The sequence below is a fragment of the Rhineura floridana genome, chromosome 2, assembly GCF_030035675.1.
Source record: "Rhineura floridana isolate rRhiFlo1 chromosome 2, rRhiFlo1.hap2, whole genome shotgun sequence".
Taxonomy (NCBI): domain Eukaryota; kingdom Metazoa; phylum Chordata; class Lepidosauria; order Squamata; family Rhineuridae; genus Rhineura; species Rhineura floridana.
In genome coordinates, this window is record NC_084481.1 from 140594367 (window position 1) to 140620606 (window position 26240).

Below are 26240 nucleotides of genomic sequence, written 5' to 3' on the forward strand. Positions count from 1 at the left end.
GAAATGGCTGAGTGAAAAGACTTCCAAGGACTTCCAAATCATCTCTACAAGGCTCCCTTGTTTGTTACTTGTTTATTAATGATATCTGTAGGAACAATTTCATCAAAAAGGAAAAAATGTGGTGTAGTGGTTAGAGTGTTGGACTACAACCTGGGAGACCAGGGTTCAAATCCCCACACAGCCATGAAGCTCACTGGGTGACCTTGGGCCAGTCACTGCCTCTTAGCCTCAGAGGAAGGCAATAGTAAATCACCTCTGCATACCACTTACCATGAAAACCCTATTCATAGGGTCGCCATAAGTCGGAATCAACTTGAAGGCAGTCCATTTTCATGTCATAAAAATAAATTACCTTACAACAAAAAGGAATCCATATTATCACTTCCTAAAAATGTGAGCTATGTCTTTTGGCTCAATGCACCTGGGTTTTACATCCACTTCACTTATTACAACCTGGTCTTAATTCTTTATCCTCAATTCCCTGTACGTGAATTAATTTGGTAGAGTGGACAATGAGCATAGCATAAAATGGAACACAAATTGTTTAGGAAATTCAAGTATATGGATGCTACCCACCACAGCACTCATCTCTATGCATTGCCTAAAACAAAAATTAAAGCCCCCAATTAAAACAATAATAGCACCAGGTAACCTCATTTCTCAAATAGGGTGATAGTTAAAGATGCACTTAACGAGCATTACAGATATGTTTAAAAGATACACTTATTTAAACCTCAGTTAAAATATTGGGGGGGGGAACAGATCAATCCAAACCCCCTTATCCTGGGCTTGGAGGGGGTTGCATTAGATGTTGGTGCTCCTCTGCTTAGTTCTCCTGACTCACCTGGCCTCTCACCAGCCAAATGGGTGGGTAGAGAGGAAGAATGCTGGTGGGTTTTCTGCCAATGGAAGTCTGTGGAAAGCCACCAAACGAGGCATTGTGAGGGTGGGCGGAAAGCAGGCTGACGTGCCCGGGATCTACTGGATCCTGAGTCAGTTTTACGTCCCTCTCTTGACAGCATGAGGCTTAATCCAGCCCGGACCACTGCACTGTCCTGGAGCTGGTGCAACAATTGGGTCCATATCTGGCCTGGTTGTTCTGCCGCCCCTTCCACCATGGCTGCCATGAGCAGGAGTGCTGCGGATGCAGTGATAGCCTCTCCAATCTGCAAAGCCCTGCTGGTGGGGAATAGGAGTTGAAATTGTGCCTTAAATAAATAAAAAAATGCAGAGGGCTGTATTCAGCTCACACTCACAGTAAACCCACTGAAATCAATGTACTTAAATTAATGATGATTAATTTAAGTCTGTTATTTCAATGCGTCTACTTTGACTTAGTTGAATACATCCTAGAATTTTTAAATATTTTCCTAAAACATTTACAAGGAAGGCCTGAGAACTAAATGAGATGTGAAGTTTGGTTAGGCTTGATTTTTTTTTTTAAAAAAAATTGTAATAGCTGGCAAAGGGAGGAAGTAAGCCAGATCAAGACTATGGGTGTGGTGGCAGTGGAGTGGTGAGGGAAGCTTTAACCTTTTACCACTGCTGTGTTCTGAATTGAAATCGCCCATCTGCTGTTTTCAATGGAATGAAAGCTCCCATTGATGCCAGTCATGAATCACAATGTTAGTTAACTTAATATCTGTCAACAACTCTCAGGTAAAGTCCAAGCAAGTGACTTGTGCATTAATATTCTAGCATGTGTAGTTCAGAGTCCAGTCAGATGTTTTCAAGATTGGCGTCCACAGTTGAGAGCTGCTGGTCAGATGACTAGGATTCTCTTCAGTAGCTTCTTGGTATGCCAGGAGTGTGTTTCCGAAAAAGGTCTGACCTGATCCTTCCCTGTTTTTTTTTTCATAGGCTAGGCTCAGAAGGCATCTTCAAGCCAAGAATTAGAATGACTGAAAAATTAACTTTAAAACTTATATATTTTGATTGTGAAGAGTACAATCTGCTCTAAAGGCAGAAGGAGATATGCCTGACAGGCTAATTCTTAAGATTCACCAAGGCCTGTCTTTTGAACTGTCAGTGGCCCATTTCCATCCAAGATAGTAATTTAAAAAACTGTATAAGCTGTATAATTTCTGAGACTTTTACTTAAATGCATTTCTGTTAACAATGATACATATTCAAGATAAACTCTGACCATATGAGTGTAGTTCATCTCAATGATGTTAGGTTCACCATTTTGTCTCCATTCCCTCATTTTTGGAGCAAAGTACAAAGTCGATGACCTCTTTTGAAAACCATAGTATTGCAAAGTGTTGCTGTAGTTCACATATTCACAGAAACAGAAGCAAAAGAGAATTATTTACTACAGGAAATTTCACTAAAATTACAAAGTAAATCAAACATATTTAAAGTGACTATCTGAACAATATCAACTGTTTTAATATAGTTGCTTCCTCCCTGCTAAAACAAGATCAGCACAGCACATCTCTTGTTTCTGTTATTTCGGCTGACTGCAGGTGTTGCCACCACTCACCATATGTTCAGAGGCACGTTACCAAATTCTTCCAAGCTACACAGGAAGTGGATTGGACTGTGAAAGATCAACCCAAATTGTGTTTGCATTTTGACAAATTTGTAGGGCAGTACAATATCTCAGAGAGGAGTTCAGGTCTCCTGCTCCCCTGGTGCATTCACTATAGCAACCCAATTTCCCTGCTTTTTAAAGTTTGATAAAAATATCTGTTGGCTATAGGTACATTCTTAAACCACAAGGTTTTTTTGCCTATTAGTGAATTTCCCTGCTTTTTAGTCCAGGAGGCAAGAAATGGGATCCAAGTTTGCTGAGAATGGATTGATCATTTGCATGCCTAATGAGTTCAGTGGGATTTAGTCCCCTGCAGTCATGCTTAGGATAGTGAACTGACCACAGGGGATGGGGAGGGGAGGAGGGGAATGGGAGCAGGCAGGAGGGCGAGGAAGAGGATAGGTTTGATCATTTGCATGTTTGAGTTCAGTGGGATTTACTCCCATGCAATCATGTTTAGAGTAAGTAAAACTGACCATGGGGAGGGAAGCCTGGAGTGGGCAGGGGTGGAGGAAGAGGGGAGGAGGAAGAAGAGAGGAGGAAGGGAGAGGAGAGGGGAAGGAGAGGAAAGGCAGGTCTGATCATTTGCATGCTTATTACGTTCAATGAGATTTACTCCTGTGCAGTCATGGCTAGGATAGGTAAAAGTGACCATGGGGGAGGAGGAGGGAAAGAGGAGAGTAGAAGGAAGGAAGAAGGGGGAGAGGGGAGCAGAAGGAATGGAAGGGGGAAGGAGGGGATTGAAAGGGGAGGGGAAGGGAGGGATGAAGGGAGAAGGAAGGGGATAGAAAGGAGGAGGAGGGGAGGGCAGGTTTGATCATTTGCATAATTTACTTCAATGGGATTTACTCCTGTGCAATCATGCTTGAAAATGAAATGGACTGCCTTCAAGTCGATCCTGACTTATGGCAACCCTATGAATAGGGTTTTCATGGTAAGTGGTATTCAGAGGTTGTTTACCATTGCCTTCCTCTGAGGCTGAGAGACAGTGACTGGCCCAAGGTCACCCAGTGAGCTTCATGGCTGTGTGGAGATTTGAACCCTGGTCTCCCAGGTAGTAGTCCTAGGACAGGTAAAACTGACTATGGGGGGGAGGAGAAGGGGGGAGGGGAAGGTGGAGGAGGTGGAAGGAGGAGATTGGAAGGGGATGGGGAGGGGAAGGGAGGGGTGAAGGGAGAGGGAAGGGACAAGAGGGAGGGGATAGGAGGGAGGAGGAGAGAAGGGCAAGTTTGATCATTTGCATGCTTTTTGATTTCAGTGGGATTTACTCCTCTGCAATCATGCTTAGGATAGATGAAACTGACCTTGCGGAAGGGGGGGGAGGAGGAGGAGGGCAGGAAGGGGAGGGGAGGAGATTGGGTGGGTGGGCACTGGGCAAAGGGGAAGCCCCTTTCCTTTCCAAAAGGAAAACATTGTGAACAGTATCATTCTTTTTCAGGGTTTCCCCCACCTTTTGATTCTACAGCAAGCACATGTAGCCTCCCACCCAAATTTAAACCAAAGTTGTCCCTAGCCACATCTACACCAGCCCTTTATGTCACTTTAGGCAGTCATGGCCTCTCCCAAAGAATCCTGGGAAGTGTAGTTAGTGAAGGGTTCTGAGAGTTGCTAGGAGATGCCCTGTTCCCTTCACAGAGTTTCAGTCAGCGTGGCTGGCTGTTAAACCACTCTGGCCACTGGAGCTCTGTCAGGGGAATATGAGTCTGTCAGCACCCTTCACAAACTACACTTCCCAGGATTCTCCGGGGAAACCCATGACTGTCTCACGTGAAATCAAAGTCTGGTGTGGGTGTGTCCCCCTGATTAGGCATGCCCAGCAGCTGTGAGTCTGGCTTTTAGAACACTGACAGTTGATTCTTACTAAGCATGCCTGAGATTATCGTTGAGTTCAAGCCAAAATTTCTTAATTAAAATTCAGCCTGGCCTTTTTTTAACTTTTAAACTGCAGAAGATAAAGGTCAGAGTATGGGGCAAGGTCAGGAATAGGATTACAAGTACTATGTGAACATGGCTGATTTTTAATTAATTTCAACAGATTATGAGAACTCAGAGAAAAAAGTCTAAAAGGGGTCTGGGTCTTTTCTCTCTCTTTTCACACTCTGAACTCTTGATTCTCTCTGACTGTTTTGTTTATCACCGTGAATATTTAGAGGGTTGTTAAGCAAGTGTTTCTGAGTTCAGGACTATAAGTTTTGTGAGGTTTTGTTTTGAAATGAGCTTATGGGAAGGATCAGAATGGCATGGGGTTTTTTTTCAATTTAACATTGTGGAATATGAAAAATTCATGCTGGCTGTAGTATACAGCCACTCTTGTGGCTGTATAATTGTTGGATATGACGACTGAGACTTTGGACTGTCTCCGGCAATTGTGGGAAATGGATATAAATACAGAGATTGATTTAGTTAAATGGACTAAGTTCTAGAACAAATGTTGTCTTCGTTCAGTATCAGCTAAATTGTGTGAACATTCGTTAAAGCTTGCTGACAGATGGTATCTGACTTCTCACACTCCTAGTAGAGTCATTCATAACACCTCACCTAAGTGTTGGAGAGGGTGTGAGGGGTCAGGTACCTATTTTCATATGTGGTGGACCTGTGAGGTAGTACAATCATTTTGGAAAAAAGTTTTTGCAGAAATTAGTATAATTACTGAACAAAAGTTGACCCGGATCCATAAATGGCACTCCTGTCAATATTACAGAATAATAGTACATCAATGCATTCTAAGGACTTCCTTATTACCTTTTTGGTGGCTGCTCAACTGTTAATTGCACACAATTGGAAGCAAAAAGACAAAGATTTGGTGGGAGAATGGTATCAACAGGTCTGGAATTTAGCTTTGATGGAGAAATTGGAGGCGGCTGAGGAAAGATCTGAATAGACAAGACCATTTTCATTTAAAATGGTTAATGTTTATTAGTTATGTGGCAACACAGGAACATGATTTCGCTCCGCTATCTAATCATGACTCCTTGTGGAAGGATGTTTGTGGACAGTTTTCATTTCATTCTCTTTACTTTTAAGTATTAGTGTCTAAAATGGGTGTTTTTTTGTTTTTGTTTGGTGTGTACATCTAGTACTAACAGCTTTGTGCATGCTCTCTGGCATTCTGTGTTACTTAGTTTGGTTTGGGTTTCATTTCATTTTATAGTACTTTAGGTAATGGCTAGCGATGAGAGAATATTAGCTAATTTAATAGAGTTCTTATGTATATTATATTCTCCTTTGTATGTTTTTTACATTTTCAGCAACTATTTCCAGTTTATTAATTTCTTTGTATTGGGGTTTTTTTTGTTTTATTTTCTTCTTTGCTTCATTGTATGATTGCTTATACTTGTATGTTGTGCAACTTTTGATTTAAAATAATCCTAAGAAAAACTTTGCAGTGTTGTCTGAATTTGCTTGTTTTCCTCTTTCCCCATCCTCTTTTCCTTTTGTGTCATGTCTTTTTAGATTGTAAGCCTGAAGGCAAGGATTGTGCTATTTTTATTTATTTGTAAGTCACTCTAGGAGTTTTTCATACAAAAGAGTGGGGTATAAATGCTTCAAATGAATGAATGAGCAAGCAAAGGAAGAAAGAAATGAACTACCTCCTGTGTGTTCCTTGTGATGCTTTTATAAGCTTGAGGGTCTGACCAGTTTTATTCTTGGACAGTCCCTTTGCTTTTTCTTCTTGCCAACTTGTACTCCCATTCCTTGCTCTCTTCTCCTGTGTCTTAAAGTGAGCTGTGCCTAAGATCAGTACTTGGCACAACTTGAGCAACTTGCAACATTAAGAATGTGTTGGGCCATAGGCAGGCAACTCAAAGAAATGTGAGCTCTAACATGTCACTTACTGAACAGCAGTTGTTCTTTCTGTCATCTCAGTTCTACTGTACGCTTCAGGAATTAGAAATGTATCCCCAAGAGTGTGAAGAGAGACTGATGCGCAGGCTGGATAGCAGCGATCAGTTTTTCAGAAAATTGGTAGCAGTTTGAAATAACAATGGCTGCTTGTGGTGTGTATGCATATCCTAATTTTGTCATGGGCTAATTAGGTTTTGCAGGTTTTTGTAGTGTTTCAAAAGCCTACATAATCTGTTGGACCAGATGTGCCAGTGAGACCAATGAAACATATACATACACTGTGGGAAGCGCACAGTTCTCTTAAAAATGACAGTTCAACTCTAGTCTTTAGGGATGGTGATATATATGTATTTGATGGTATTGCTGTCATCTACTCTGAGCCCATGAGCTGGTGGTAGTGGATGTACCATTCTTTTTTTTTTTTTTTAATGATAAATTAGGATCCCTCTCATTTTTGGAAAGCAAATCCTCTGCTTCCGTACTGGCCTCGCTCAGGCATTTTGTACTTTGGAGCCAGCAAAGAGGTTTTTTGGGGGAAGGGCCTTGACAAAAGGCTAGCCAGGAAGCCAGTCACAGTGCCTGATCCTGCTGCCACTGAATACAATCTGCCTCTTGGCACCCAGGACTTGCAGCTGCCAGGCCCTCTCCTTATGTGGTCACTGGTGTTGGCTCCGAGGCAAGAGCAGACAGAGGAGGAGGGCGAAGGCGAGCACATTCATCACTGCCAGGAGGGAGAGCGGAGGCAGTGCCAAGTCAGTATGTAACTAGGCACCTGTGCCAATTTGCTCAGTAATTGGATTGCTATTTGAAAAATTAACACGGTCTCTGGAGTCTTTTGCATTTTGTGTATAAAGTTTTGCAGTTGAAATGGCAGAGTAGGCAGAAAATAAGCTGCGTACAACACCGACTGCTCAGAGAAGGATTGAGAAGAGGGGCATTTTAAAAAAGAAGTCATTTGGTTACCTTCCAGAATATTATAATGCCGCTTCTGAATCCACTTGACTATGCTGGCAGATGTGAGAAACAAAGGACAAAATACAGTATGCTAGAAAGCTGTGATCTTACTGCTTGCTTGAGGATGTAACCGGCTTCCACACTGCCCTCTTCCAGAAATGCAAACATGACAAGTTAAAAAAAAGAAGAGGCTTTAATGTATTTAGCCTGTTTGCCTCCTCAAAGGGGAGAAAATGCAAATAGGTGTGAGATGCCAATATAATGTACAATCATGTAGTCAGATTATTTTGTCACAATATTATGCCAAATGCATTTATGTTGTGATTGGCTCCTAGGCCAGGAAATTGTGAAGATCTCCCAACCTGGATTGTGTTGCTGGAAGTCAGCATGACAGAGGGATCATTTCCTTCAATGTACTCCTGCATTTCCTGTATCCCCCCGCCCCGTCTCTGGAAAAGCAGCCTGGGATGACAGTGGGGTGAGATTTTATTGTTAATTTTTTTTCTGATACACCACAACATGGATTTTTATTGAAAAGTACTATATAATTTTTTTTAAAGTTAGGAAATTTATTTCTATATTGCTTTTCAACATCAATTTCCACGGTGGCTTACAAACAGAATGAAAAAATATTGCAATACAACATAAAAAATACATTCAAAGCCAATGAACATAAAACAAAAAGCAATATGAAAACTGTATTGAAAGATCCTTTTAAAAAGCCTAGGTGAATTTCTTTGCCTGACTCTGAGAAGGCAACGGCATAGGCACCAGGCAATCTCAGTCATGGATTCACTTCCGGAAAATTAACATGGATCAAACATATCCATGGGTAGGCACTCATGTGACCTCTTAAAAAGCAACTTTGCATTCAGAAAGCATAATGCTCGGAGTGGAATTTAACACTGTATGTAGCCTGACCTGTTGATATTAGGGATGTGGGAGAAACTTGATTCAGTTAGCATTTAAAGCTGAATCTATCAAATTCACATTTTCCAAAACAACGTGAAAACTGAAACACAGCCATCCTTAGAAATTTGCACTTATCTGAATTATGTGATGCAGTTCTCTAACTGAAAAATGTTTACAAAAATGCACAAAATGAGCATCTTTGTGAAAATAACATACAAAATGCATTATAATAATAGAAATTGCTTGCAAAAATGTGTACATTAGACAAACTGCAAACAAAGGTGTTTATTAGGAGAAATTTGCATTTAAATGCTAAAGAAGGATTTTTAAAAAAAAATCCAACTTGCTGCAGAAATGTGGAGAACTGAATTTAAGATTGGAAAAAGGAGAAACCGAGAGAAATGAAATTGACAGATTCTTCTATCCCTAGTTCATATCAAGCAGAAATTAAGCCTAGGTTTGTCTTCCTGAAACTGTGGTATAATGAGGATAGCACAACTCAAAAGCAAAGGGTGGGGGTGGGAAAGAAGATGAAATTTCTGCCCCTAGATGGAGTGTTCTGCACATTGGAATTTTTGACATTTTGGGAGAGCATAGACAGCAATATATTTAGAAGACTTGTGAATTTTCTTGTTTGAAATTCTCCTTATAAAATTTAAAATAGTTATCAATTTGTTTAAAAAAAATCACTTTAGCAACACTGAGAAAAGAAAATATGGCTTTTATTTGAGAGAAACTGAATGTGATAAATAGGTGATCCATCTACTTTCACTGAGCAATGCACCCCAGGAAAAGATTGCTATTTACTGTTTACAGACAGAGCATTTTCTTCCAGGCCATACTGCAACATGGTACTGAACATTTAGATGAGCTTTTGCACATCGGCTTTTCACATGCCTAGGATAGCATCCAAAGGGGAATTTGCTGCACTCTCTCACAGTGGGCTGCACTCTCTCACAGTTTCAGATGCTTAGGTAGCTCATGGGTCTCTCCAGTACTTTTTTCTCCCCCTAAAAATGAGGTACTGGTACTCACCTTGATAAAAGTGGTGTGAGTCCTAGCACAAAATGGTTGCCATGGGCAGGAGGTGCTGGTACTTTGTCCTGGGGAGTTCCATCACAAAAAAAGCACTGGGTTTCTCACGATGGGGTAAAATGTTCAAGGATGCTCTTTGGATGTTATACTGGAGGAAGAAAAATGACATGTGCAAGCCACTTTTGAACTGAATTTTCCTGCTTGGGCATAGCAAACAAAACCATCACGTGAGCACTGTGCTGAGGGTTCCACCTGCCATTTAAATGTGTCGTTCCCGTCATTTCAAGAATATTGGTCTGTTCTGTCTGAATTTGCCAACAGTCTGATATTGTAATCTGAGACCCTTCTTTGCAGGAGGTCCTGAGAGTGGCAACAAGAGAATGGGCCTTTTCTATAGTAGCTCCCTGTCTATGAGATGCTCTCCCCAGGGAGGCCCACCTGGTGCCAACTTTGTCATCATTTCGGCACCAGGCAAAGATCTTTTTATTTTACTGGGCATTTGGGCATTTCCTCTGATTGGACATGTTGATTTTGATTATGGATTGCATCCAACAAAGTCATCCTGCTTGTGCAAAAGCACAATGGCACTTTCCCACCCTCTCCTTTCCTCATGCTGCCCAACCTACTCTGGAGGGTTGGGGAAAAGCCCAGAACACCTTTGGGAGTGTGGACTGTGGGAGAAGTTCTGGTGTGTAATTAGAGGTCCTGCGAACTGGACAACTTTGTTGGATACAATCCAATGTCTTTAATATGCTTACATATTTTCTATTTTACTGTTGTATTTTATTTTTGTCTATTGTGGGAAACGATTCAGAAATTCAAGTAACTAAAGTAACTGCCTGTATGGGTTTTTTGGTGGAGTGCTATGGTGGCCCTTTTGTCACCTCTACATTAAATTCAACATAAAAAGAAAAAAAATTAATAGCAGTTTACACGAAGCAATTAAACTGCTGAAGCTTTCCACATCATATTATCTCTCTGCAAGGAAAACTCTGTGTGTGTGTGTGTGCGCACGCACACATAAAAGAGAGAGAGGCTGCTTTTAATGGCACAAGAGTGGGGCGGCCGCCAGATTTAGGATAGAGAATAAGCCCCTAAAGCGATCATTTATATCAGTTGGCAGGAGCAGTATTTGCACAGGTTAGTTCATTCTACTCCTCTCAGCAACGGAGGGAGAAACTGCCTCCAACTAGGCCCCTACTTTTCACTACACCAAAGGAAAAACTGTGCCTTAATTCAGATTGGCTGTAATAAGCTAATTGGTCTCTTTAAATGACTTAAGTATGTACTTTTGCAGTTGGTGCCACTGGAGTTTTCTTGATCAATGAGACAATGGACTCATTCCTCTCAGCAGCAGCAGCAAATAGGCCTTGCGATTGCCCTCTTTATAAACCCTGGCATGGTTTTAGGAGCATGTTTGACCTTCTCTCTTTTTCTCTGCCCCCTCCTGTTTCCTGTCCCCGTTCTCTGAGGCTTGCCTGCTCTCTTTTTTCCTTCCTTCCTCCCTTCCTTCCTTTATAGCAACTCACCCTGTCTCACACACAGCGCCATACCTCACACATTTGCCACTGCTAACAACAACCTGTCAGCTCTTTCTTTGCGCCGTGCTAGGCACCCTTTGTTTTCACAGGCCAGCCAGCCTTGCAGCTGTTGTCCGAGGCCTGCTCTGCCAGCCTGTGATCAGTCAGCTGCAAAATCCTCCCTGAACAGCTCTGCATTCACAGCTCTAATCGGGCCAGCGGACTGTTTCCTCCTCTCCTGCAGTAAATCTTGATCACTTGCGCTCTGCTCGTCAGTTAGTGGCGCCAGCTCTTTGGGCTGCTCTATCCTTTTCCCATACTCTGCGGCAACGTGTGCTCTGAATGCTAACATCGGCCTTGTTTAGACTCACTGCTAACTTGGGCTTGTGATCCACAAGTTAGAAAAACCCAAATTCTCCCCCCCTCCCTTTCTCTCTCACCCACCCCTCCCTGCTCTATCCTCACAGCTTGCACGTAGTTGCAAATTTCTCTCTCTTCCAAGTTGGGAAGGGAAATAAATAAACATTCCTAAAGGATTCCCTCTGCCTATTTCATATTTTACCCATATAAGTTAAATATGTGATTGTCTTTTCATTTCCCTCAAGAATGGCGGCTGTTCTCTTGACTTTTGAGAGTCTTTGGGCCAAGGATGAAGATAAGTTCTGCTGACAGATGCAATAACTAACAGCAAGACATCCCTACAGGAAACTGGCACAAACGTTAATTGGACCATGTGACCTAGCTGATAAATATACATCATTGATTGTGTTCTAAGGGACTTCTTGTATCTGATTCACACTTTTCTTTCCTTCCTCCTTTTTTTTTTTTTACGTAGGAAAGTCTGCATCCTTGCTTTTTATTTTTAAGTTTTACTCTGCATCTGCAGTGGTCACTTCTGAAAAAGTGTGGGCTTTTTCTGTGTGTGGTCTTTTTCACACAAACACCTCCCCACATCAGGATGGAATGAGATTTTCAATGTGTGCAGACCTCACAACATCAAAAACATGCCAACCATTAGCTGGTGCTCTTCCACATGGGCAGAATCTACAAAATATTATATCTTGTACCCAGACTTCTTGATGAGAGATGGCAGCAACTTTATTAAAATTTATTTCAAGGATCTGCAAACAAGTGAAACTGCTATTAGAACAGGGCCAAAACAATGCAGGCTCCTCTAAGGCATAGGGAACTATAACCTAATCCTTGGATTTGGGGGCAAGTTCACTTGGCTTTGGGTCTCAGAGTAGTTAACTCCCTACTCCCTGCCAGTACATTAACTGTGTTGAGGGAATTCTGATCTTACGTCCCCCTCCAGTCTTAAGGCATTCAGTGGTTAAGCCACTGATGAGCTAAGCTGGAGGAATGGAATGAACATAATTATCTCTACAATTAAACTAAGGCCATATTCACACCATACATTTATTCCACTATGATTCCACTTTAGACAGTCATGGCTTCCCCCAAGGAATCCTGGGAAGTGTAGTTTGTGAAGAATGCTGAGAGTTGTTAGGAGACCATATTTTCCTCACAGAGCTACAATTCCTCAAGTGGTTTAACAATCAATCCCTCTTCCCAGAGAACTCTGGGAACTGCAGGTCTGTGAGGAGAATAGGTGTCTCCTAACAACTCTCAGCACCTTCCACAAACTACGCTTCCCAGAATTCTTTGGGGAAAACCATGACTGTTTAAAGTAGAATAATAGCGGAATAAATGTACAGTGTGAATGTGGCTTAAGTGAACATAATATACAAATGATTCATACAAGCAATCCAAATGTCTACATAACATATTAGAATAATAATTGCACAGACCAACATCAATCATATGTGCAGACTTATTCACTTTCTCCAGAGGGTAGGACTAGAATGAATGAGAGGGTGTAAATTACAAAGACACAGATTTCGGCTAAACATTAGAATAAACTGCTAAGGGCATGAGCTGCTAGGTAGTGGAATGGAATGGACTGCCACGTAGGGTTACCATCATTTTGTCATTTCAAAAAGAGTACATTTGGCTTTGATAAGTGAAAAGTAAGAGTACGCTGTTGCACCATCTCAAAAAGAGTACATGTACTCTTAAAAGAGTACGGTTGGTAACCCTACCAGTGCCATGGGAAGTAGGAAACACTCCTTTGCTGGAAGAATTTAAGCAGAATCTGAATTGGCCATTCTGCATTGGAGATACTGTATTGAGGAGGGGTTGGACTGAATGATCTCTAAGGTACCTTCTAAGTCTATAATTCTGCCATTTAAATATATATACGCTCATCAGTATTCCAACTAGATATGTCAACTCTTACGACTGAGAAATAATTCTCGGCAACCACTGAGCTGTATTTCTAATCATAGGTTTGCAAAAAATTAATCCAAATAGCTTTAATTAGGGTTCAATCCAGATTAGTCATGTTTAGGTTACATAAAAACCAATGGAACTTAAATTAGACATTTCTAACTGGTCAGTGATCCAAATGGGACTAAAACATGACTAACTTAGTCTGAATTCAACCCATTTATTTTAGTTGCATATTTTCCAAGGGTTAAAAAAACTAATCTGTATAAAACTGTGCCCCTCAAATGTCAGTACTGCGGCCCTCTGAGGTCTGCGCCTCAGGCTGCTGCCTAGTTGGCCTAATGATAGCACCGGCCCTGCATAGGTAAAAACTATAAAATGACCAATCCAAAACAAAGTATTCCATATTTAAAAATAAATAAAGTAAATTACACAGAGTATTCATATCTGCTTCCAAAAGCTGGAAAAAGCTTTCCCTGAAAATCCTGTTTTAAATAAAGGAAAGCCTTATAAACCTTGCACTGTATTATTTTATTAAAGAATAGAGCTCAAAACACACAGGGCACCTAATTTCCCAATTTATTGTTGATTGCATTTGCAGCTTTTATTCTTTCTAGGATACTGGAGGATCAGCCCTTCTGTTTGTTTGTTTTTTCTTGCAGTGTAAACGATCATATTGCAAGAATTAAATCTGTGTACAGTGCTTCAAACATGAAGAGTAGTGTTTGCAACTTTCTGGCAAACCTACCATTTGTCTGAATGCTCTGGCAAGTGATATTACACACATTATGCATGTATACGGTCATAAGAGCAGTTTAATTATTGCTGCTCACCTCTTTCTGGTTCAGCCCAAATTTGTTCTGAGTATCTACTGAACTCAGTGAGATTTAGGTTGCAATCCTAATTGCCTATACCAAGGAGTAAGCGCCACTGAATTGAACAGGATTTACTTCTGAGTACGCATGGTTAGGATTGTGCTCCTCCTCCTCACCAGAACTGTGTGCTTTTCACCTGTCTAGAAAGCAGCAAGATTTGATCCTGTAACTGACCTGCAACATCTTGCTTCTGGGCTGCTGTCTGTGTCATTGGGTTATATACAGCATTCACAAAGCCCCATCCTGATTTTGATATTTTGGCTGCAATCCTGTACACACTTACCTGTAAGAAAGTTCTATTGAGCTTAATGGGGCTTACTTCTAAATGACTTGCTGCAACATAATCCTATGTATGTCTATGCAGAACTAAGTCCCATTGAGTTCACTGAGTCTTACTTCCAGGTAAGCAGTATAGGGCTGCAGCCTTCAACTAATGTGTCGCATCAGCTCAAGGATTTCTACTTGAACAACAGATCTTCCCCCCTTTCCTTCCCTTGTGCACCATGTGCCCTCCCCAAATCTACTCTGGAGGGTTGCAGGAACCCCTAGAACAGATTTAGGGGGGGTGTGGAGGGAGGGGGCAAAGTTCTGTTATGCAAGTTGAAATTGTTGCTCTAATGGAGCTACTTACTTAGCTCTATGTTGGGTACAATCCTTAGTCATGTAAATATGATGCAGAGCCAACCTTCCTGCTATAACTTTATTATTTTTGGCCAGCACTATTAGACAAATTCATGGAGGATATTGCTATTAACCCTGATGACTATGTTATTTCAACTTTTTAAAAATGTTAGAATGGATACTTCCTGGGCTGCCATCATCATCATCATCATCATTGCCTGCCCTTCACCAGTAGGTGCCAGGGCAGGTTACAAAATCTAAAGTACAATATTAAAAAGAATTAAAACACATTTCAATCACAAGAACATAGCACCATCCATGTATAAGCCACTTTTCCATGAATGAGAGGACACCACCCCTACCCAAAGGGCTTACAATCTAGACAAGGGGCCTGATCAGATGCTGGTATAATGTGGATCTGGTGCTTTTTGCAGATCCTTTAAGTTTGGACCATTTACATGACGTTTTTGCCAACGCGAGTGAATTCAGCTGCTAATGCCTTTAAATCTGGATTAAATCAATGCACTAAAAACCCGAATTTGCTTTGAAAATCCGCACCTGCTTCTGTGCGCACCTACCGTGTATTAGCTTTTCTTTGCTGTTTTTTTAGATATTCCCTTACTCTGTCCCTTGCACTGCCTATGGGTGTCATTTTGTTTCCTGCTGTTGACGAACAAACTTCTGGTCACTGTAGCCTTTCTTTCCCCCACTTTCCCCCAGCAAGTTCCCTCCGTCAGTCCTTTAAACCAGCTATGCGCTCCATTTACTCGCTATTTTACTTTATGAGCTGGGCAGGGGCAGCAAGGGAAGAGAAGGGGTGCTGCACTGCCCCTGTGCCTCTCTCTGTGGGGGGGGGAGGAGCTGCTTTGCACCGTGCCAGTTTGTGGGGAAGAGACCAGGCTGGTATTTAGGGCCGGTGCTCAGGGCACAGGCGGGTGAGCAGCCCCTCCTCCGCTCCCCTCCCCTTCCCTTCGAGATGGTGGCAGCGGCGGGGAGCAGTCCTGCTGGCCAGAGAGCAGGACTTGCCGCGGGATGTGCCAGGGTGGCCCTGTTTGGTTTTCTGGAGGAGAAGGAGAGGGGGGTCGACCCGACCCCCCATCTAACACTTTCCAGCTGGGACGCAGCCATCTCATTCACAAAGAGGTTGTGTGTGCGCGCACACACAAACACAGAAATATTCACACTGCACACTATAAACATTTAATTCCTTCTTCACAAAAAAGAGCTTTGTCTAGAGGAAATGAAACTGACAACAGAAAAAAAGTAATTTGGTGTCAGTTGCTCCCCCCATTGTCTCCCGGCTTAGCGTGAAATTGACAGAAACCCCTCCCCTTCTCGATTAGCAATGTTCCGGAGGGAGTTAACATTTATATTGGGGGGCGGGGCCACAAGGAAACAGTGATACTAATAAAGGCGAAGGTGTGTGAACAACATAGCAAACTGGAAGGTAGGGAGGACTGATGTGTGTGAACCGTGGAACTCCATTGCAAAGGGAAAAGCTTCAAATTCAGTATGGATTTTAGCTCCCATGTGAACCTGGCCATGGACACAAGGGAGATAAGAGAGGAAGAGGAAGGAAATGACTTCATTCTTAATACAGGCAAGTCTTTCCTTGTGCATCTTCAGAACAGTTGGACATAAATACCTAATAGGCCATGGGCAATGTTCTGATAATTCAGTATAATGAAATGTTGTGAATGGCAGTTATAGAAAGCAAGATTGTATATAAGGAAACACTTTTTCCTTTTGCAGTGTGCAATTCATGCAATGGGAACAATATCTTTAACCCCAGAGAGAGAAATGTTAAGCAGACAGATTTTTGTGCTTATCTAGCATGGCATTAATCTTTCTTTTATCCTCCAGCTATCCCAGAGGGATGCAGAAGGTCAATATTGTCTTTCTGCATTTTTGTTTGTCTGTCTAGCCATGATAATAGCTTATTTATTTATTTATTTAATACGGAATTAAGGGAGATGTGGGAATTTATAAACGGATCTATGTGATGATCACTTCTTTCCTCTCTCCCATAATGCCTCCATTTGAATCTCGCTTAATTTCTGTCACTTAACTCAGAGGAAGAAGCAGTTACGCAGGGCTGGTAATATCTTTGATCAATGTTTTCCTCTTTTGTCTTTTCATATTCTCTGAAGAATCCTTGTTTTGTATGGCATTTAAACATGCTGACATTTTTTGCTAAGATTGTGGCTTGATGATCACTTCCTTACAAAGCTGTCTTTTAAAAAAAGAAAACTATTAAAAATGCCTTAATAAAATAATAACTGTATAGAATTCCTCTTGCAGCAATAATTGTTCCTTTCTCATGAAAAATAAAATGTCTCATAGTCGTAGACTTTTTTCAAAATGCTTGTTTTGGCCTCTTTACAATCCAAATACAGCATCTTGGTGTAAACTTGAGTCTTCAGACTTCTAATCAGTTTAAGGTCCTATTCATACGTCATGGCTAGTACAAAAACCCTTCCTTTTTAATTCTTTCAAAAGGGCATTTGCCATCATGTAAACCTGGGAATACAGTCTGAGTTCTTTCTTTCTTTCTTTCTTTCTTTCTTTCTTTCTTTCTTTCTTTCTTTCTTTCTTTCTTTCTTTCTTTCTTTCTTAAGTATTGTCTTCAGACTGCCTAGTTTCTGAATCAGAACGCTGCTTGTGTCAGTAAGGTGATACAGTTACATTTGACCTACTTGACTGATTTTGTGTGTTCTCAAAGGGAATGAGGAAAAATAATTCAGGTATGTTGTTTTTCCACAACCCCCCCTCAAAAAAAAAACACCCAACAGAACATGCTTCCTGCTTCCTGACAGCATTCCTGGTTAGCAGCTTGATCAGCCGGAACAAAGTTATATATCAGTTTTCAGTTCTTGTAGTTCCAGCAGTGGAGCTTCCTGAAGGGGACTTTCTTTCCTCTGTCCTCTTGTCTATGCGCTGCATATTGATACTAAACACAATCTAGATATGCTATTAATACTAAGGAAAACATCAGCAATGGCTGACAAGGTGATTCCTTGTAGGTATTTATTATTCTTGAGCCACTCCCCCACCCTGCTGCCTTTCGCAGCCTCATTTGCAGACTGGGAAAGTGTGTGTGGCAATTTTGGGGGTGGACATGTTTTTTTTGTTTGGAGGGAACTCACTGGCCTGCCGGGTAGCTGCCATTTTTATGTTCCCAGAATGTCCCAACAGATGCTACAAAGGGCCTTTGAAGTTGTGGCTCCTTGTTTGGGGAATACTGTCCCCAATAAGGTCTGTCTGGTACCATTGCTGACATCTTTTTTGCACCGATATAAAAAAGCAATTCCAACACAGAAGCAGACTGGGATAAGGTCTCAACTTAAAAGGCTTGTTGAAAGAGGAAGGACTTCAATAGGTGCCGAAAAGATAACAGAGATGGCGCCTGCCTAATATTCAAGGGGAGGGAATTCCACAGGGTAGGTGCTGCCACACTAAAGGTCCATTTCCTATATTGTGCAGAACGAACCTCCTGATACGATGGTATCTGCAGGAGGCCCTCTCCTGCAGAGCGAGTGATAGACTGGGTATATAAGGGATAAGACAGTCTTTCAAGTTTCCTGGTCCTAAGCTCTATAGGGCTTTGTATACCAAAACTCGAACCTTGAACATGGCCTGGTAGCAAATGGGCAGCCAGTGCAATTCTTTCAGCAGCGGGGTGACATGGTGGTGATACCCTGCCTCAGTGAGCAGTCTTGCTGCCTCATTTGGCACAAGCTGCAGCTTCCGGACCAACCTGAAGGGAAGCCCCACATAGAGTGCATTACAGTAATCCAGCCTGGAGGTTACCAGTGCATGGACAACAGTGGTCAGGCTCTCCTGGTCCAGAAATGGCTGCAGCTATCTTACCAGCAGTTGGATCACCGCCTCTTTCCAGGCTCCTGCAATGATGAATTGACCACACCCTGGATCCACTGGATCTTTCACATCCATACATAGAGATCCGGAATACCATGGTCTGAATGATCCTGATTTTTAGTGTTCAGTGATACATTTTGCATGTGAGGACCTGTTCTAGTTCTCTCATAGCTGCCCTCCCTAGTCCTAGCCTTCTTCTGATTTCTTGACTATTGTCTCCATTTTGATTAATGACTGTGCCAAGGTATTGATAATCCTTGACAAGTTCAATGTCCTCGTTGTCAACTTTAAAGTTACATAAATCTCCTGTTGTCATTACTTTAATATTCTTGACGTTCAGCTGTAGTCCTGCTTTTGTGCTTTCCTCTTTAACTTTCATCAGCATTTGTTTCAAATCATTACTGGTTTCTGCTAGGAGTATGGTATCATCTGTATATTTTAAATTATTGAAATTTCTCCCTCCAGTTTTCACACCTCCTTCATCTTCTTCAATCCCGCTTTCCATGTGATATGTTCTGTGTATAGATTAAACAAGTAGGGTGATAAAATACACCCGTTTCACACCCTTTCTGACTGGGAACCAATTGGTTTCTCCATATTTTGTCCTTACAATAGCCTCTTGTCCAGAGTATAGGACAAATAGCGCATCAGGACAATCAGATTCTGTGGCATTCCCATTTCTTTTAAAGCATTCCACAGTTTTTCATGATCTACACAGTCAAAGGCTTTGCTGTAATCTATAAAGCACAGGGTGATTTTCTTCTGAAATTCCTTGGTCTGTTCCATTATCCTACGTATGTTTGTGATATGGTCTCTGGTGCCTCTTTCCTTTCTGAATCCAGCTTGGACACCTGGCATTTCTCACTCCATATATGGTAAGAGGCTTTGTTGTAGCACCTTGAGCATTACTTGCATGGGATATTAAGGCAATAGTTTGATAATTACTGCATTCCCTGGGATCTTGTTTGTTTGGAATTGGGATGTATATTGAACACTTCCAGTCTGTGGGCCATAGTTTAGTTTTCCATATTTGTTGACAAATTTTTGTCAACATTTGGACAGATTCAGTCTCAGTAGCTTGTAGCAACTCTATTGGTATGCCATCTGTTCCTGGTGATTTGTTTCTTCCAAGTATTTTAAGAGCAGCTTTCACCTCATATTCTAGAATTTCTGGTTCTTCATCATATTGTTTCTCCATGAATGAATCTGTCGTCCTTGCATCTCTTTTATAGAGTTTTTCAGTGTATTCCTTCCATCTTCCTTTTATTTTATCTTGGTCAGTCAGTGTGTTTCCCTGTTGATTATTCAATATCCCTACTTCTTGGTTTAAATTTCCCTTTCATTTCTCTAAGCTTTTGGAACAGGGCTCTTGTTCTACCCTTTTTATTGTCCGCTTCTATTTCTATACAATAACTCTTTGTCCCTATGTACTAGTCACTGTATTATTGCACTTAGGGTTCTAACCGTGTTTCTGTCTCTTTTTGCTTTTGCTTTCCTTCTGTATTTAACCATTTTAAGAGTTTCTTCAGTCATCCGTTGAGGTCTTTCTCGCTTTTTCACTAGAGGTATTGTCTTTTTGCATTCTTCCCTGATAATGTCTCTGACTTCATTGCAAAGTTCTTCTGGTTCTCTGTCAACTAAGTTTAAAGCCTCAAATCTGTTCCTTATTTCATTTTTATATTCTTCTGGGATGTTATTTAAATTGCATTTTAACATGATTGCTTTGTTCTTCTTTAGCTTTACTCTGATTTTTACAGATCTGTTTTCATGATCTGTACCACAGTCTGCTCCTGGTCTTGTTTTCACACAAAGTACGGAACTTCTCCATCTTCTGCTACCAATTATATAATCAATTTGATTCCTATATTGACCATTTGGTGATGTCTATGTGTACAGTTGTCTTTTTGGTTGCTCAAAAAATGTGTTTGTGAGAAACAAATTATTGGCTTCACAGAATTCAATAAGTCTTTCTCCTGCTTCATTTCTGTCTCCTAGGCCCATTTCCCCACAATTCCTAGTTCTTCTCTGTTCCCTACTTTTGCATTCCAGTCCCCCATGATTATCAGCACATCTTGTTTTGGTGTGTGATCAATTTCTTCCTGTACTTCTGCGTAAAATGTCTCTAATTCCTCCTCTTCTGCTTTTGCCATTGGAACATAGACTTGGATGATGGTTATGTTAATAGGTTTCCCATTAAATCTCATTGATATAACTCTCTCAAACCTTGCATTATAGCTCTTAATTGTTTTTGCTACATCACTTCTCACTATTAAAACAACCCCATTTCTTCTTAATTTATTATTTCCTGCATAAAATATTTTGTAGTTGCCCGATTGAAAATGTCCCATTTCCATCCATTTTAATTCACCCATGCCAAGTATTGTCATGTTGATGCATTCCATTTCCTGCTTGACAATTTCCCTGGTTCATGCTTCTCACATTCCATGTTCCTATTGTGTGTGTCGTACAACTCCTTTTGCATCTGTGCACATCAGCCTCTGGGCTTCCTTTCAGCTTTGACCCAGTTGGGTCTCATCTTCCAGCACTATCTTGTGTTGCATTTTGGATACTGTTCATAGGGTTTTCTTGGTAAGAGGTATTCAGAGGTGGTTTACCATTGCCTTCCTCTGAGTATGAATGCATCTTAGTCTGGTGTCTCAGCTTTGACCATTCCGCCTTGGGTGCCCCTGCTAGGAGTCTAGCCTCTTGGTTTAGACTCCTGACAGCATTGCTCTCAGCTTCTTCAATACTCTCAAACCCCATCACCATGTTAAGGTGTGCATCCTAAAGGGGGCCCCACATTCACAAATGCTCCTTTCTCTTAAGCAAACTACTATTCCTTCAGGTTCCTTTTTCTTCACCTTTTACATTTCCTGTCCCTTAGCTTTACTACACGCCAGGAACTCTTCTCAGTCCACAGCCTTCCCTGGAGCGAGACTTTATAATCACAGCCAGACTGACAATATTCCCTTCCCTCACAAAATATGGAGTACAGGATGCTGTGTTCCCAAAGCAACTGAGCATTCCTTGCCACCACGCCAGCTCAGCAAAATGGTGTCACAGGTTTAGTCATAAGCACAATACAATATTGATTTCAATAAAATGCAAGGAATATTAAAATTAACTCTTTTGAATCTGGGAAAAAGAACTATTGTTGCATAGTCTATCCTTTAGTTTCTATTACTGCTCGCCTCTTCTCTCAGTACTTTTGTTATATTTTTCATTGCTGAAGAGTAAGTGAGAGGTATGTGGTTTGTATCCTTCTAGGCACAATGTAACACTGAAAGAACTTGGAGCATGCATATAATCACAAGGTCTTGAGACAATTGTTGACTTTGTCAACATTTCAGATTTTGCCCTTTAAAGATAAAAACCCTTGATTTGGCTTTTAACAGGATGGTTCTAAAAGACTGTATTGTTTCACTTCATTGTACAGGGAATTGTGGGACCTTAGGTAAATACATTGAAAAGGGATACTTTACCTTTCCAGTCTGATAAATGCAGGAAACCTGTGATGCTAAGAGATAAGTACTGGCAATTTTTTAAAAAAAAGATATCTGTATAATAAAACATTGAGACTCTCATATTAGTCAAAACAGCCTCGCTAGGTCTCTGTTGTTCCCCTTTAAACCTTCTCTGAATATGTGATTTATAAAGTAAGTTAAATATCCTGTTTCCTTATCCTTTTAATATTTTGTTGAGATATAATTTTCATCAGTCCCAATTTCTATTATGTTATTTATTTCCTATAGTGGTTACATTGGGATGATGGTTAGATTGTTTTAATTTTTCTTTTCATATGACCTGTAAGCACCTTGAAGGCCATTTAAATGGGGTGGAAAGGCAGGATATAAATATTTTAATAAAAATAAATAAAATAACTTCACAACTGGCAGATTATGGATGTCTCTCTGTATATTGTGTGTGTGTATGTGTGTAAAAATGATTTTTTTACATTTGGAGAATTTAGTGTACCATATTTTATCGACTAGAACTCTGCCGTTGATATTGAACAGCAGCAATTATTTTTGCTGTTGCTGTTTATATATATATATATGTAAAACTGAAGGTAATCTAAAATGTAATTATTATTTTTCAGTTTGTTTGTTTGAGAATTGCCTTCCTGATTGTGAGGGTATTACTTTACACGAAGATAACAAATACTGAATCTGTGAAAAATGGCATATAACAGAGATAACATGACAATGGAATAGTTATGTAGATATCATAGTTTTGCAGATAAATGTATATAACATAGATTGAACACAGTCCCATTGTAGTCTAGGAGATCTAGTTATACATAACAGCTGGTGGTCCATTTGCATCAAAAGATGCACTCAGCCAGTTCGATAGGATAAGCATAATAATGTTCACAGGGATGTGATCCATATGAAGGTGCATATTCAAATTGGCTGTGTGCACAAATCTGCCTTACTAGATCAGGACAAAGATGTACAGCATGGGGCTTTCCATTCCATCAATGAAATCTTTGCATGCATTTCCCATCTCATAAATAGACCTAAATTTGCCATACTATATTGGCAAGATTTTTTTTCTTCAGGTGGAGCAGAGAAAGGATCTTTTACTCCAGAAGGTGGAGGTGTGGGATGAGAATCAATGCTGGACATTGCAGCCCTATATACCTGGAAAGAAATCCCATTGCATTTAATGGGAGTTACATCTGAGTAGACATGCATAGGATTGTGCTGTAAAGGGCATAGATATAATATTGAGAAAAGAAACTTGGTAATTTGTTAGTAAATCATGACTGCTATAATTCCATCCCCTCCAATATACTGTGGATAGTTATGAAAAATGAAGTCAGCACTGAATTGTTGTAAGAAGAATTTGTCCTGATCTAGCAGCAGAGACCTTTGTGTACAACTAACACAAATGCATGTCACAATTCTCATCTGGTCCCTATTAAACTTAATGTGGTTGATGTGTCTAGGGGATTCACCTCCCTCAACTGGAGCCACTAGCCACACCCATCACAGGCTTAAATCCAAGTTAGGTTTGCTTAAACCCATAACTCTTCATTCTGGGTTGGATATAGGCTAAAGTGCAATGCTTGGAATGAACTAGTTCACTGAACTAGTTCAAAAATATCTGAGCTACTACATCTGAAAGTAGTTCCCATAATTGCTGGTTGTACTAAAGGTGAATTAAGTTCATTTGGGGTAGAACGTTGGATGATTTCTACTTCATCTTCATGTTCATTCTCTTTTGCTCACCCCCAGCAGGGCCCCCGGACTCTTAATTTATTTTTAAAGTAAAGAAAGTTAAAAAGCAAAGCATTGAGGCAATGTTATAAGGCTTATTAGGCAAATATGGCTATGCTGCTGTTGCTAAGGTCGTTTAGTCACTAAAATCACTGTTCTGAGCAAAGAAGGAAGGAATGTGAGGAACTTTCTGTATCTTCCCTGCTGAAGATATTAGCTGTCTTCCTACAGGAGCAGCTTCTAAAGAGAAGTACAGATACAGGAGCAAAGCCATGGCATCTCTGAGTTTAGTGAGATCACTGGAGCTCATCACACACACACCCTTCATCTCTGATGACTGACAAGGTTCCCTCACAGGCACCAAGCCCAGACCTAGCCTTGGAACAGACGGACTCTAGTGTAACAGCTAGAGGAAACAATGATGAACATCATGGAGATCAGCAAATGCTCTCTTCTTCTAGGAAAAGCCCTTGCCTTGCAGCAAAAGCAAGAAAGTACTAGAGAATGCTCAGCCAAGAAAGATGCCCACCCACCTCTCTTATATTTAGGATGGGTGGACGAGATTAGGAGGTTGCAACAACAGTCTGCCATTGCCTCTGCATACCTATTTTGTATCCTGAGATATGTAGCCTGCTATTGCTTCCATTTGCCTAGTTTGTATCCTGAGAGATGGCTAGCCTGCTTCTGAGATATGTCTACTGCTCCTGTTCACTATCCGAATCATGCCTAACATGCCTGATGCTGTGTTCCTGTACTGACTTCTGGAATAAAGCTTTATGTAAAACCCAGTCACTGAGTTCTGAGTCTGCTTCTCTGGTTGGGAGCCAGGACAGCAGTTCTGTTGACAACAGCCACTGAACTTTGGGCCTGGCAGGGACCAAAGGAGACTTGTTCAGCAGAAAGTGCTACAATAAACCTGTCATATTGCTCAGCTTTATTGCTTTCAAGTAAATGAAGCATCAGCGTCCTCAAATGGGCCAAATAGCTGTATCATACCCTACCATGACAGGCCAACTTAGAGAAACATTATGGTCCAATCCACCTCTGCCTCAATTTCCCAGGAAACTAATCTGTTTAATTTTCTTGAAAACTTGGTGGCTGGCTGTGTCTTGTTTGTACAGGTCTACAGTCAATTTTTTAAAAAGTTTTTTTTCCTATTTATCTTCATCCACAGCTAGCAAAATCAAACCGCACTAAGCCTCGTTTTCCTATTCTACTTTGCTACAAATAACAATGCACCTAATACATAGAAACAAAGATCAGCCTTCCAAGAACTCCTTTTCTCGTACGTTTTTGTAACTCTAAGCTTTACTATAACAAACAGTCTTTTCTGTCAGATCTGCTTAACATACTGACAGAAACAATCTCCTAAAGGGAAAGTGAGCATTTTCCCTGCTCCCACCTCTTTTCTAGCTATGAGATTGACTCTCATGGGTGCTTTTGCATGTGGCCATGGACTAATTGATGTGCAATGCATTTTGGGAAGTTTCTGTGCTCTGATTTGCTTTTCCCCCTTCTCCTCCCTCTCTTCTTTTCCCTTTTTAATTTGTCTACGAAAGGAAAAGAAAAAGCCCCTCCAGTGTTGTTTCCTGCAAAGACTGTTCTTAAGAGCCCGTTGGACAGCGCAGGGACTCTTGAAGTGATAGCTAATTGGCAAAAGAAAGGCCTCAATTGTCTTGAGGGAGCTGGAAAGTGCCGCGTGTGCTTCTGAAAAGGACTAGGGAGAAGGTGCCCGGTTTCGCTAAGCAGCTGCTGTTGGAGATGTTTGGAGATTACATCAGCATTGGAAAAAAGAGGCAAAAGGGGAAAAAAGAGTCTAACTTCACAGGGTGAGAGAGAGAGAGAGTTTACGAAGGTTTTCCCCTTCCAAAGATCTCTGACAATACTGTCATTGTCAATATAAGAGTTGGTAATTCTTTATGAATAGTACATGGGGCCTCTTGACTAAATAGTGCATTACATGTCCCAAATCTGTCAGCTGGATTCTTCTCTCACATGCTAGTGAGACCACTTTGATTGGAATGTTACAGGAATGGCTCAGTCTGCCACACAGCACTGAATACTACATTATATAATTAGATCTCCCAGAGTAATGATCGTAGTAGGATTAGTATCTCTCCCCCACTCCTAGTACCTCATTATTCTAGCTTAAATATGGGATGATTTTAGTGGTTGTAACTATATTAACACGATTCATTTTATGGCCCTGTTTTTGCTTATTTAGATTACAAACTGTCCTGTGGGTTTCCTGAAAAGAGGAAGGACTCTTGAAAGAGCTCACATGCATTTTCAATGAACAAATGGTGCCTTATTGGACAATGTCATAGAACAGCACACTTTTACTTTTCAAAGGGGCTAGTTAATGGTTCTTTTTTGGTAGGGTCAACTGAGTTTGGGGTCCATTTTTAAATAGGCCTAGCTTATAATCAGTGAATTGCAAAGTATTTCAATCAACTGATGTTCTATGTACAATGGTTCGTGAAGTTGTTGCTGGAACAAACCTGTAGCCATTTGCTACCTAAGTTTTTTGGATTTGGAGAGGCTGCATGTA

General features: G+C 40.9%; 1 long non-coding RNA gene across 2 annotated transcripts in view; it reads left to right on the top strand.

Moving 5' to 3' along the window:
* LOC133378321 (uncharacterized) overlaps positions 1-26240 on the top strand; it is a 62932-nt gene that overhangs the window by 11090 nt on the left and 25602 nt on the right. The window contains exons 2-3 of one of the 2 annotated variants that reach the window (XR_009760951.1): positions 7672-7814; positions 11409-12118. This is a non-coding gene — a long non-coding RNA (uncharacterized LOC133378321). Of the gene's footprint in view, positions 1-7671; positions 7815-11408; positions 12119-26240 lie in introns of those variants that run through there. The other variant, XR_009760950.1, reaches the window with a different exon arrangement.